Source organism: Podarcis filfolensis (genome assembly GCF_964270895.1).
Source record: "Podarcis filfolensis genome assembly, chromosome: 13".
NCBI lineage: Eukaryota > Metazoa > Chordata > Lepidosauria > Squamata > Lacertidae > Podarcis > Podarcis filfolensis.
The window spans coordinates 50029265-50042073 of NC_139615.1; the positions used below are offsets into that span (position 1 = coordinate 50029265).

The 12809-nt window shown below is 43.2% G+C and overlaps 1 long non-coding RNA gene across 1 annotated transcript; it reads right to left on the reverse strand.

Moving 5' to 3' along the window:
- Positions 1-911: 911 nt before the first annotated feature.
- On the reverse strand, positions 912-5792 carry LOC310748218. Its single transcript, XR_014541214.1, has 3 exons — positions 5652-5792; positions 4076-4152; positions 912-1033 (listed from the first exon to the last, which is right to left on the reverse strand). It is a non-coding gene; the product is annotated as an uncharacterized lncRNA (long non-coding RNA).
- Positions 5793-12809: the final 7017 nt, after the last annotated feature.

Genomic DNA, 12809 nt, shown 5'->3' on the forward strand with positions numbered 1-12809 from the left:
TTCTTGTTTCCGTGGACAGAACTATTTATTATATGCTGCTGCTATCAGGTGGGTGAGCACTCATGAACACATTCCAGTTTAATGTATAATTCAATTCTTTCAAGTTAAAATGTGGAGGGAAACAGGCTTTTAAGAAGAACCAACATGAAGCTTCAATTCTGTGCCTTTTACTCAACCCAGTCATTTAACCCTCACAAAAATAATACAACTATTTGCAGCTGGGGTGGTGAACCTTCGTTCCTCCATAAGCTGCCGGACTACATCTCCTATCATCCCTGACCATTGTTTATGCTCACTAGGGCTAATGGAAGTTGTCAGTCAACAACATCTGGCGGGCCACAGGTTCCCATCCCTGATTCAAGCCACTAATAGACTTCACCCCAATCCAGGCGAAGGTGTTTATCCCTCTGAAATTAATGGGATTTCAGCTGTAGGGCTAATAACCCATTCTGACTCTAGCCATTGTTTGCTACCATCATAATTAGTTGCATAAACCTTCCCCATTTGCAACACATTGCAGATTGGGACTCTCCAATCAGCTGCCACTTTACTCTAGGCCAGTGTTTGCCAAGCCTTTTCCAAATAAATAGTTTAACCATATTCTGTCATTGTTTTATTTTCTTTGGTGCCATCTATAGAGGGAAAACCAGAAACAACCAAATTAGCCTTTGAAGTGCGTTCGTTTTGATGCTTAAGCAGGAAAGTAGCAGAGCTCTCTCTTTTTTCATAAACCCTTTGATTTAATTTTTACAAAACAGCAGTAGCAACGACAACACAAAGTACACCAGTTCTACAGTGTCTGTTCAGGTGGATAATTGTTTTCCATATCAAAATATGTTTACGTTTTCATGTTCATTTCAGCCCACTCCCGACTGCACTGTGAGAAAAAGACAGTGTCTGTACCCGTTGGGAAAGAGAGTCATTGTCATACTCTCCATTGTCATGATGCGTCATTTTGTTTGGTTCCTTTTCCATTTGTGTATCCTTGCCCATTCTTCTACCTTCTAGTTCTCTGCAACAATGTGGCTTCCCGCTATGAATATTAAAAAAACAAAACTTCTTTGTATGGTAATACTGTGCTTTGTCCATCAACCTTTTCAACAGAGTTAACATAAAGAAGGATGCTTTCTTGTTTGAATGGGAGAACAATTTTGTCACATTCCACAAATACTTTCTCCAATAAAGTTTGTAGAAGAAGTCTAGCCTTGTAATCTTCCCCCCATGGCCCTTGTGCCATCACTCAGATTTAACGTTTTAGGTGTCTAAGGCCAGTGGTGAAGGACCATTCAGGTATGTTCTTTTATCCTAGCTGACACTTGGATATGGCTTTTTATGCCACGGTGCATTCTATAGCTCCTTTGCAATATTTATTCTTAGATCCTTCTCTCAGCATCCCTTTAATCTCACTAGAGAGTCTGTATTTTCTTTGTCAAACAGGAGAGAGAGAGAGAGAGAGAGAGAGAGAGAGAGAGAGAGAGAGAGAGCTTTCCCTTCTGCTCCTGGCATTGGACTTCTCTTAGGATAGTCACGTTAGCAAGATGGTTAAATGCAGGCTGGACAGTGTTGGTTGGCTGGAGTGCCATAGGGCTTTTGCAGTTCAAGATTCTTATTATAAACGAACTGGATCCTTGAATGCACTGGTATGAATCTTGAACAGCACATATCTCAACTAAAGAAGAGGCTTGAAGGGCTTGAATTGCATAATGGCTTGACGTATGTGACAACTAAATAGATGGAAAATATTCACACTATTATTTTTACTTTGTTACATTTTATTTTACCTTCTATTTAAAAATTCTGTCATGGTTTGCTCTGACTTCAGAAAAACTTGTAATCTTTTTTAAGAATCAAACTCGGGAAAGATTATTTCTTCTTTGCCTGTGAATAATTTTTCCATCGTATAGTAAGTGGTCAAAGAGAATTTTTGCATTAAAATGTTGAAGCACATATATGTATGTCTGCTTTTCTAAAGATTTATTAAAAACGTTTTTTTTTATATAGCTTTTAAATATTCATTCTTCCTCACTTTCAAAACCTATCAAAGTGTAAATAGCATCCTGCTGCAATTCAATATCAAATCTAGAGCAGCTCTGCTGACAGGTGCTTTTCTTAGCAAAGGGGTATTGGAAACAGTGAATGAAATCCCCATTTCTGGTATATGTCTGTGTCTCTTTACTGCAAATGGAGCTTTCATTCTGTCTCTTCAATATCCTTTTGCTTAAAAAAAAACCACACCAGTTGGTAGCATTGCTCTAGATTTGAACTTGTTGACAAAAGAATATACTGCACCACCATTCCCCTATCCTCCTGTTTTTAAAGGGTAAAGGAGGACTGCACTTTGTGAGGGGGGTGGGAAATCAAAATTGTAAAAGAAGGTGAGAGTAACAGCGAAGGAAGTAGCAGAAGTAAATCAACAGATTTGAGAGCTACTGCTTTAATAATAATAATAATAATAATAATAATAATAATAATTTATTATTTATACCACGCCCATCTGGCTGGGTTTCCCCAGCCACCCTGGGTGGCTTCCAACAGAACACTAAAATACAATAACTTATTAAACATTAAAAGCTTCCCTAAACAGGGCTGCCTTCAGATGTCTTCTAAAAGTCTGGTAGTTGTTTTTCTCTTTGACATCTGGTGGGAGGGTGTTCCACAGGGCAGGTGCCACTACCGAGAAGGCCCTCTGCCTGGTTCCCTGCTACCTGGCTTCTCGCAGTGAGGGAACCGCCAGAAGGCCCTCGGCGCTGGACCTAAGTGTCCAGGCGGAACAATGGGGGGTAGAGATGCTCCTTCAAGTATACTGGAGCAAGGCTGTTGAAGGCTTTAAAGGTCAGCACCAACACTTTGAATTGTGCCCAGAAACATACTGTGAGCCAATGTAGGTCTTTCAAGACCGGTGTTATATGGTCTCGGCAGCCACTCCCAGTCACCAGTCTAGCTGCTGTGAAATATACTCAGAGTCGCAAAGTGATTTCATGCTCTTTATTCAGCTCATAGTGGTGAGGAGGAATGAATGAATGAAAGTCCCCTCAAAGTATCTGCTTTATATACATTATTTACACAATGGGCTGCACATGATTGGCTAATTCCGGAATTCTACTGTAAGCCAATCAAGTTGTGGATTCACTTCTATCTGGAGCATGATTGGGTGGTTCCTGCCAACCAATCATACTGCTGCATTGTTCTAGGACCAATCAGACTGCTGCATTCTGAATCCTATTATTCTAGGACCAATCAGACTGCTGCCTTTTGGATCCTATTGTTCTAGGACAAATCAGACTGCTGCAGTTTGGATCCTATTCAACTCAGTACATAACATGCTGCATTCTGGATTAGTTGTAGTTTCCTGGTCACCTTCAAAGGTAGCCCCACGTAGAGTGCATTGCAGTAGTCCAAGCGGGAGATAAGCAGAGCATGCACCACTCTGGCGAGACAGTCTGCGGGCAGGGAGGGTCTCAGCCTGCGTACCAGATGGAGCTGATAAACAGCTGCCCTGGACACAGAGTTTACCTGCGCCTCCATGGACAGCTGCGAGTCCAAAATGTCTCCCAGGCTGCGCACCTGGTCCTTCAGGGGCACAGTTATCCTATTCAGGACCAGGGAGTCCTCCACACCCGCCCGCCTCCTGTCCCCCAAAAACAGTACTTCTGTCTTGTCAGGATTCAACCTCAATCTGTTAGCCGCCATCCGTCCTCCGACCGCCTCCAGACACTCACACAGGACCTTCACCGCCTTCACTGGTTCTGATTTGAAAGAGAGGTAGACTCCTTCCACCCTTTTGACTGCTTCCACCCTTGAGAAAGGCCTGAGTTTTCAAACTTTGCTCCATGCAAACACTCCCATGCTGCAAAATATATTTTCTGATAAATGTCCTCATTTGCCACCTTGAATATTGTGACTCTGACCACAAGGCAGAAAAATAAATTTTAAAGATGAGTGCTAATAAAATTAGACGTTGGTACTTTTATTCAGCATTCCTTTGCCTAACTACCACACTCCAGTGTCTAGTTTTCAGCATTCAGCTATTCAGTTAACTTTTGGGAGAGTCAAAAGTAGCTCAAAATTGGCTTACCTTTCCTGGTGAGCTCTCTTATTCTTCCCTGCTCTGAAACTGACTTTATCTCTCCTGAATATAAAATATCAGATGGTCTGCAAAGGAAGTGTGTGGATTGGAGAAGCTAGCATTCCCCTCATTTCCAACTTGTAGAATAATTTATTTTGTATAACCTGCCAACATATTGAAAAATGGAGGGGTGTTCAGCCAGTAAACACAATTGTAGCAAAGTGGGCATGTAACTGTGTGCAGATGCCATATGATGTCTGCACAACGCACATCAGTTCTCTTTGGTTCTGAAAATTGGTGTACATGTCATCACTATTGCCTTTCTGCGGTGCTCTACCCCAGTTACAGATTTTCACAGTGGAGATTTTTGTTTCGTTTCCTGACTACCTCTTCATTTTTATAATCCTAGTATTTTAGACATGTTGCCAAAGTGCCACTCTACTTGACCCGTGTGAACTGTGTTCCTGGCTGGGACATGCACTCAGTGAAAGTTAGTGGCTTTGGGAAATAAAAGCATTTGTTCATTCTGGCTGGTCGTTTTTGGACCTTTTAAACCAGGGAATCTTGTGAGAATGCTTTATGTACCTGTTGGATACATGATTTGGCTAGTGGATGGTAACTATGAAGACAAAGCTCAGTATAGCCCGTGCTACATTTTCTTTCTGACATATGTATTTCAAACAGAAAGTTGTTGTTAAAAACCCTCTGTTATACTGGAAGGCATCCGTTTAAAGATCATTTAACAGTCTTAAAAGGTAAAGGGTAAAGGGACCCCTGACCATTAGGTCCAGTCGTGGCCCACTCTGGGGTTGCGCGCTCATCTCGCTTTATAGGCCGAGGGAGCTGGCGTTTGTCCGCAAACAGCTTCTGGGTCATGTGGCCAGCATGACTAAGCCGCTTCTGGCAAACCAGAGCAGCGCACGGAAACGCCGTTTACCTTCCCGCCGGAGCGGTACCTATTTATCTACTTGCACATCAACTATGACGTGCTTTCGAACTGCTAGGTTGGCAGGAGCAGGGACTGAGCAACGGGAGCTCACCCCGTCACGGGGATTCGAACCGCCAACCTTCTGATCGGCAAGCAAGCCCTAGGCTCTGTGGTTTAACCCACAGCGCCACCCGTGTCCCATTGAACAGTCTTAGCTTCCATTTAATATGTAGGACTTAATCCCGTGGACTGGAGAATTTGGGATGTCTCTAATTGTTGGTTTAGTTTATCTGTGGAGTACAGATTAGAGCCCCATACTGATGGTAGTCCTACTGCAGAGTTGTTCTGAGAACTGAAAGATCATTATTTTTTTCAGAGTGTTGCCACTGCTAGATATGGGTGAAAGCTGTGACTGCTGAGGATCGGTATTTACCCTGGTGCAGGGGGGAGAGAGATGTCCTGGTGGGTCATCCATGCATTATAATTGACAGACAGTGTTAGAAACAGGGAGGAAGCTGTAAGCAATCTCAGCATGGGTGTTATCCAAACTGGCTGAATTATTCATTTGTGAATATATTAACACATAAATTTAGCCTCCTCTACACAAAGCGTCACGAAATGGATCCTCATTCCTAAGAATGAGTGGATTGATCTTACTATTTGTGAGCTACTTTGATTGAGCTCAGAATTCTTTTCCTTTTTTGCAAGCAGTTCACATGAATAAATTGGAGCTCTTTCTCCCTGTTAGAATAGGACCTACTCAAAATTGAGCTGGCAGCCCATTTGTAATACATTTCCCCCCACAAAGCACTCAAGATGCAGACAAAACAACAACCAACTGCCATAATTTTTCTCCTACGTTTCAGTACCAATTGTGACGTCACATTGGCAGGCTCATAGGATCACTTTCATACAAAGCCTTTATTACATAAAGTAACCGGAGACGGTGGACCATGCATGCGGTGCAAGGCAAAGAAAACAGTCATAACACCCAGCCTGTAGTTTAACATCATATCAACGTGGGTATCATGGGACACATCAAATGCTTTCCTGTGATTTTAAGCTATTTCTAATTTGTTCTCAACAAATTGACAGTCAGTCATAAGCAAACAATCGTAACCCCCAACATGAATCTTAACATTCACATAACAAGTTTTAGAAAATATATTTTTAAAGCTTTTTGTTTTTAGTGAAAACTACACAACTGTGTAAAAAAGAAACCTTTGGACATAATACTGATAAGTGTAAATTATAACAATGTGACTTACAACCAATTCTTCATATTTTCCATCTTCAGTTACACAGAGGGAGCTCATTGGATCTGCTGTTATTTGAAATCTATCCCTCCCCCCAAAGATGTACAAGTCACAAACCCTTTTGACTGACAGAAAGGAGTCATCCAAAACAGAGTGGTCTGAACAGTCAATAAGGTTGTATCAGATTTCTCTGTTCTTCTTACTCACACTTGGTGTGTTAAGCAACGCTTATGTTCCATGCAGTCTAATGCCACAAAGTAATGTCCATTTTTATGTAATGGACAAACATGCTTCCATAATGAAAGGTGAGTAACTTCTTAGATTTAATGTCAATATTAGAACCTTCAAACAAATGAAGTCAGTTGATTCTTTAATAAATTTCCTGCTGAATCCCCATACCAAAAGTCTGCTGGCCAGACCCACAAATCTGGGGGTGACCCTATTGTTATGTGTGAGAGTTATAGGGGAGTTCTGTACCATCTGTCCCAAAGCAGAGAGTGACTGGGCAGGCCTGGATATCCAAATAGTCTTCCAATTGTTTCTCTGCTTACTTTTAAGCCCAGTTCTGACCAGCACCTTACTGCAGGATAGTGACATCAGCAACATTTTTTCAAAACACATAAGAGGGCGGGTAGCCTGCATTTGTATGTTAGATTCTTTTGGAACATAGTGCAGCTGGGGAGGCTCCTTTAACACAGGCTGGAGGAGAAGCTGGGCAAGCTGAGCGCAGAACATAGTGCAGTTGATGTGATTGTTGTTGTTTAGTCATTTAGTCGTGTCCGACTCTTCGTGACCCCATGGACCAGAGCACGCCTGGCACTTCTGTCTTCCACTGCCTCACGCAGTTTGGTCAAACACATGCTGGTAGCTTCAAAAACACTGTCCAACCATCTCGTCCTCTGTCGTCCCCTTCTCCTTGTGCCCTCCATCTTTCTCAACATCAGGGTCTTTTCCAGGGAGTCTTCTCTTCTCCTGAGGTGGCCAAAGTCTTGGAGCCTCAGCTTCAGGATCTGTCCTTCCAGTGAGCACTCAGGGCTAATTTCCTTGAGAATGGAGAGGTTTGATCTTCTTGCAGTCCATGGGTCTCTCAAGAGTCTCCTCCAGCACCATAATTCAAAAGCATCAATTCTTCGGCGATCAGCCTTCTTTATGGTCCAGCTCTCACTTCCATACATCACTACTGGGAAAACCATAGCTTTTACTATACGGACCTTTGTTGACAAGGTGATGTCTCTGCTTTTTAAGATGCTGTCTAGGTTTGTCATTGCTTTTCTCCCAAGAAGCAGGCATCTTTTAATTTCGTGGCTGCTGTCACCATCTGCAGTGATCATGGAGCCCAAGAAAGTAAAATCTCTCACTGCCTCCATTTCTTCACCTTCTATTTGAGTTGATGTGATTACAGAACCGCAAATCCCTTATGGTCACATCCACACCACATATCTGAATCACATTTAAAGCACATAGCTTTTCCCAAAGCATGCTGGGAACTGTAGTTTACCCCTCACAGTGCTACTGCTGTGATTTCTTTCATCTTTCATTTGGGCTGATGTGTATTCCTGCACTCTCATCCTCCTCAACTGCCCAAGTCTCAAAAGCCTCCTTTGGCAAGCTTTAAAATTTCTTGCTCATCAACCTGTACCAGCACAACCAGCAGAAGACTCACTTTTCTGAAAGTGAATAATTAACTCTCAATTCCTCAGTTCCCCATATGCTACGTGGCAAGAAGTTCCCACAGAACATGTGAGCCTTGCAAATCACAGTAGAGGAAGTTGTCTGTGGGGTTATGGTTACTGCTGATAGCTCTAGCCATAATGCATTCCTAGGAAAGGGGCTCACTCAAAGCTGCAGAACGGCTGTGTCTGGATTGTCTGATAAAACCAGTATGTCTAATGTTATTTGTGCTGAATGCAAGGGTGAGCAGTTCTTCGGTTGCACAAATGTTGCCATGTTTTGCACCTGTAGGACACTGGAATTGCTGCAGGTACACTTCATCACAGGGACGCGGGTGGTGCTGTGGGTTAAACCACAGAGCCTAGGACTTGCCGGTCAGTAGGTCGGTGGTTCGAATCCCCACGACAGGGTGAACTCCCGTTGCTCGGTCCCTGCTCCTGCCAACCTATCAGTTCGAAAGCACGTCAAAGTGCAAGTAGATAAATAGGTACCGCTCCAGCGGGAAGGTAAATGGTGTTTCCATGAGCTGCTCGCCAGAAGCGGCTTAGTCACGCTGGCCACATGACCCGGAAGCTGTACACCGGCTCCCTCAGCCTATAGAGTGAGATGAGCGCTGCAACCCCAGAGTCGTCCGCCACTGGACCTAATGGTCAGGGGTACCTTTACCTTTACCTTTTCATCACAAAAGTGACAAAAATGACCCCTGGTTTACCCAGGCCCTTCATGAAGAAGCCCACTGGCCTGCAACAGCACCCACCTAAGGGGCTGAGCAGACTTCTTTAGCAGTGCTGGGAAAAGGCTTAAGGAGCTCGTGAAACATCAGACTCATACGTGCTGAGAAAATTCTCCCCAGAAGAGATTTCTGCCCCACCCCTGAACCATATTTTTGAATCCATTCTAATTCTTTGCACTCATCAAGGTATCAATTTAATGTATGTTTATTTCATAAAATTTATATACTGTTTGATTGTAATAAGAAATAAACCTCAAAGCCATTGCCTTTTGCTTTGGGATGTAGAAGCCCAAATATTTAAACATCCCGGGACATCTTGGCAACACCATTGCTTGAGTTGTTGTTAGTTTAGGGACTGCACTAATAAATTAATTCTCAGAATTAATTTTAAGACTTGGCACTGTCCTATCTCTGTCATAACAGCCGTATCATCTATATATTAAGTTTAAGAAACGCTCTTTGCCCCGCACCCAAATAGCCCACGATGTTCCAGTTCTGCCTTAATGCAATAGCCTGGGGCTTAGTGAGACAGAGGACAACCCTATTTTGTGTCCCAGGCACAGGGCTGAGTCCCATTAATGTAGCAAGTGAAGAGCTGAGTTGTACAGTGGGCAGAAGACTCTGGGTGGGGGGAGAACAGGAGGGTGCCTTGTAGGGGCTTGTGTCTGAGAGTGTACATAAATAAAGGAAATAAAATCATGGCTGAACTTCAACCCGAGCCTCTTCTGTTCTATGATGCCTTCTAAATTAATTTATAAAAGCAATGCTATTTTTCTAGAAAAAGAGATGCCGGAACACGTCAGGAATGCCTCCCATGTAGTTTTACAGTGGCAATGGTGCCCACCTGAAAAGAGCCAGAACAGAGTTCCAGCAAAAAAAAAAAAAAAAAAAAAAGCCCTGTATAAAATTAAGAATGATTTTCCCAAGTAAAGCACACTTTTAAAGGTTTCTTCGAACCTGAAGTACATGAAGGGTATGTCACAGGCAAGTGAAATTGAAATGAAGAAGTTTTGGGGAAAGTTCTGGAAACTGCTATGCATTTTCATTCTATGTACACGAGAAACCAGCAGTAAATTCCACCGAATTCAATTCCACTTGCTCAGGGAGACGTGTGTTTAAGGACCGCAACCGCATTGGCCCAAGTTCCTTTTTCCTTGTTAGCTTTCTGCTCTTAGGCTGCTTGGAATGACTTTATCCAATGCCTGTGAACTATTGAGGCAACAAATGCAGCACACCAGTTGCTACTAGAGCGGTTTAATAATAAGAGATGCCTAAACAAGCAGCAGCAGCAGCTGGCATTGTATTTAATGACTCTGTTTTGTTCTCATATTCTTCACTTTTTGAGGGCCCAGCCACATCCTCTGCTTGATATTTTTTGAGCTTTGAAAGCCTGGGGTCACAGCCAAAATTCCAAGACATGCTGGAGTTTTTACACAAAGAATTTTGTCGTGATGTTCTGCATGTGTTGTGGGAAGGGAGAGAATGCCTGGCGACAAGAGAAAGTTCAAGTATTAAACTGGTAGGTTGGAGGTAACCAAGAAACAAGCTTCTGCAGAAGGCTAGACCCACGCCGCCCAAAGTGTATGTGTAGAAGGACTTCTGTTCAGTATATTTGGTTATTAAAGATAATATTTATCTACAGGTTGACTACAAGCTGAAAGGTAAATAACCGGCAGACGTCAAATGGGAGACAATGTTGGTATAATTTGGTTTGCTTGCATCTACACTTAAGATTAGTCACAGTGCTAGAGCTGGCTTGTTTGTCCACCCCACTGTTCTTTCTTCCCATAAGGTTTCATTAAAGCTTTTTCATGATACAGCAAGGTAAAGGAAACTCATCTAAATAAAAACAAAAACAGAGAAAGGAAAATGCAAAGTCTTCTTTACGGGGTCCTCGCTGTGGGGTCACATTCACCCGGTGCTATACCAGCTGCACTGGCTCTGGGTGGAGTACAGGATCAGGTTTAAGGTGCTGGTTTTAACCTTTAAAGCCCTAAACAGCCTAGGACCCTCGTACCTACAGGACCACCTCTCCTGGTATGTCGCACGGAGGACCTTACGGTCTGCAAATAGAAACATCTTGGAGATCCCGGGCCACAGGGAGGTTAGGCTGGCCTCAACCAGAGCCAGGGCCTTTTTGGCCGTGGCCCCAATCTGGTGGAACGCTCTGTCCCAAGAGACTAGGGCCCTGCAGGACTTGACATATTTCTGCAGGGCCTGCAAGACAGAGCTGTTCCACCAGGCCTTTGGCCAGGACACAGCCTGACTCCCTCCTTTGGCGATCCTCACAGAACTCTAGCCCAGTGGTTGCCGTTAATTTGATTTTGAATTGATTTTAGAATGAATTGATTTTAGAATGCTGTGTTACTTTTATTGTTGTTAGCCGCGCTGAGACCGGCTACGGCTGGGGAGGGCGGGATATAAATAAAATATTATTATTATTTACTACTACTACAACTACTACTCTCTCAAAGGTAGCTCTTACTACTACTACTACTCTCTCAAAGGTAGCTCTTACCCCTTGTCTCACACAGAAAGGAGTGGCTTCTTCCAGCTCTCACCTGGGAGCTTCCACCTTCAGGTGCACCACCCTGTTCTTGCTTACAAACCGGAAAAGGGCTTCACTCTCTCTCTTTCTCTGCCTGCAGGAGGAAGAAATGGGCATAGGTGTCACTGTTGCCGGATTAGTTTGACTCACTGCCCGATAGTTGATGGAGGACTTTTAGCATTAGACTATCGCGATGCAATGCTGGTTCAGACAAACCCATATTCTGATTGTGACGCTATACAGCAGTGAAAGTGACTGAAAAGGGACATTTTTGTAAACAGGCTGCTTAAACTCAGCAGGCACAACTCCTCTGGCGCATCCTGCAAGCTTTGGCTCATTTTTATAGTAATAAAAAGGTAAAGGGACCCCTGACCATTAGGTCCAGTCGTGGCCAACTCTGGGGTTTCAGCGCTCATCTCGCTTTATTGGCCGAGGGAGCCGGCGTACAGCTTCCGGGTCATGCGGCCAGCATGACTAAGCTGCTTCTGGCGAACCAGAGCAGCACACGGAAACGCCGTTTACCTTCCCACCGGAGCGGTACCTATTTATCTACTTGCACTTTGACGTGCTTTCGAACTGCTAGGTTGGCAGGAGCAGGGACCGAGCAATGGGAGCTCACCCCGTCGCAGGGATTCGAACCGCCAGCCTTTTGATCGGCAAGTCCTAGGCTCTGTGGTTTAACCCACAGCGCCACCCGTGTCCCTTTTATAGTAATACTCCTGTGTTAAAAGTGAAGTGAAGCCATCTAAGTTTAAATTGCAATGGTAAATGGAAATCTAAGACTGCTTAAGGGCTATGAAAAATCTGGTACATCCCAAACTGTCAATTATATTATTAGCATTTGACATCAGTCTTGTGTATGTCACTTTCGATGTCACTACAGTCTGATGTAAATGACATTCAGGCCCACTGACTCCAGTATCTGGGGCAAGGGAGAGGTTTGAGGTATTTTTTTTAGTAATGTCCCAGTCTTTGCTTGGGTTAAGATTAGAAGCAAGGCTCATCCTCCATCTTCATAGCATCCTGAGATTCTTTTTTATTTTTCTTGGGTTTGCAGCCCTTTGCACAAACAGGTGATATCCACCCCCCCCCCCAGGTTAGTTATTACAAGTAGTGAGTAATCAGAATATTCTTGGGCAGGTCCAATGTGGCAGAACTGTGGAAAGTTACTCGCATATAAACAATTTTAGCACTGCACAAAATAAGTAAGTCAAATCATGAGGCATTCCCCATAGCACATTTCAAAAGGAAAGTGGGCTGTACATTTTTAAATACTTTTGGAAATCATGTTTTGATTTTAAATATGTGTATTAATATAAGCTTTCTAATTCTTAATTCACTTTAAATAAATGAATTAATAATGAGAAAGCTTATATTAACACACATTCTGCTGGTTGGGTGTGGTAGAAATCAGTAGAAACAACTGTTTCTCATGTCCTGGTCAAAGATCATGCATTCTTATGGATGCACAAAAATAATGTGTGCGTTATGGACATTAAACTGTTGAAGTGGTGGTCTAAAAAACACAAACTGTACTTATGCTTCCCCCACTCCTCTGGCAGGACTTATGATAGCAGAAAAAACCAAGTCAGTAAAATAAAAAATGA